The sequence below is a fragment of the Hevea brasiliensis genome, chromosome 7 (assembly GCF_030052815.1).
Source record: "Hevea brasiliensis isolate MT/VB/25A 57/8 chromosome 7, ASM3005281v1, whole genome shotgun sequence".
NCBI classification, from domain to species: Eukaryota; Viridiplantae; Streptophyta; class Magnoliopsida; order Malpighiales; family Euphorbiaceae; genus Hevea; species Hevea brasiliensis.
In genome coordinates, this window is record NC_079499.1 from 86,322,216 (window position 1) to 86,323,728 (window position 1,513).

At 34.7% G+C, this 1,513-nt stretch overlaps 1 non-coding gene across 1 annotated transcript; it reads left to right on the forward strand.

Annotated features, from left to right (window-relative positions):
• The first annotated feature begins 296 nt into the window (after positions 1-296).
• LOC131181722 (small nucleolar RNA R71) lies at positions 297-403 on the forward strand. Its single transcript, XR_009150201.1, has one exon. It is a non-coding gene; the product is annotated as a small nucleolar RNA R71 (small nucleolar RNA).
• Positions 404-1,513: the final 1,110 nt, after the last annotated feature.

Here is a 1,513-nt window from a genome sequence, read left to right on the forward strand (position 1 = left end):
CTAGGTCTTCCCACAGAAACATCCATTTTCATGCTCATTTTATCCATCTTTCTCATTAGTTCATCAAATTTAGCATTAAACATATTCATCGCATCAAGCTTAATCATACCAACAGGTTTCCTTACTTTATTCCTTTTAAATCTCCATTGATAATTATCATAAGTAATCTTGTCTGGCAATGAATAGGCATCTTCTTCTGTTTTCTCCATTAAATCACCTCCACATCTGCATCAATGGTACTTCTAATAGCTAGAGATACATCATTATAGAAATGTTGCATGATCATCCACTTAGGAATCCCATGGTGTGGATAACACCTTAGAAGATCTTTATACCTTTCCCATGTTTCATAAAGGCTTTCATCATCCCTAAGTTAGCAAGAAGTCAAGTCATTTCTTAGTTTTATTTCTTACTAGGAGGAAAATATTGAGCTAGAAAAGCTTGAGATAGCTCCTTCCATGTATGGAACCCATTGGCAATGAATGCAACCACTCTCTTGCATGGTCCTTCAGAGAAAAGGAGAAATAAGAAAATGTGCAAGTGAACATGTGGACCTTCAGTTGGATTCCCTCCAAATTATGATTGTTGAACTATTTGGCAAAGAGAAGGCTTCAATTCAAAATTATTTGCTTCCACTCTCGGTCTTGTGATGCTTGGCTTAAAATTACCAAAATTAGGATAAGCATGATCCTTCACGGATCTATTATTGGTATTGCTGTTGGCCATTATTTTAGTTTCTATATTTTTCTGACTCTTTTCTTCAGCTTTTCTTCTTTTCACTTCCTTCCTTATTGCCTTTATAATTTTCTCAATTTCAAGATAAAAAAGAATAATATCTCTCTCTTTTCTAGTTCTTCTCATATAAGACAAAGCTTCCTGAAAAATAAAATGAACAAAATCACAAAGCAAAGTAGTAAATGAAAAATAAAAATAAAATGCTCAAACTAACCAAACAACCAATTATCTAGTATCATACAAGTCAAATCCCTAGTAACGACGCCAAAAACTTGATAAGTTTAAAAATGTTTTATATATATATATTATCTTTGTGCCCAAGAATGGGTTAAAAAAGGCAAGGATAAAAGGTATAAAAGTGGGAGAGATGTAAAATTTTTTCTTGCTCAGCAGGCTGTCATTGCCATTTAGCATGCCCAATGCTAATCTTAGTGTGTTTTTGGCGTGCCCCTTGTTGACTCTCGAGGAGCTTGAGGTGCTGCACTACCCAGCAACACTAGGCATGCTAGAACTTCTACAAATCTTTGTTTGAAAATTTCCAAACACTGATGCTGCATGCCCAACGCTGAACTTAGTGTTTTCTAGTGTGCCTTGTGCTAAATGCTGCACACCCCATGGGACTAGACATGCTACATCCTTTGCAAATTTATATTTCTTCTCTTCTTTAAGTAGAATTTCTTTAAGTTTTTCATTCCTATTTTCTGCCCAATCACCATGAATCTTTCCCATTTGCACTTTTAACCTTCAAATCACCTTTTAATCTATTAAAAACATAAGA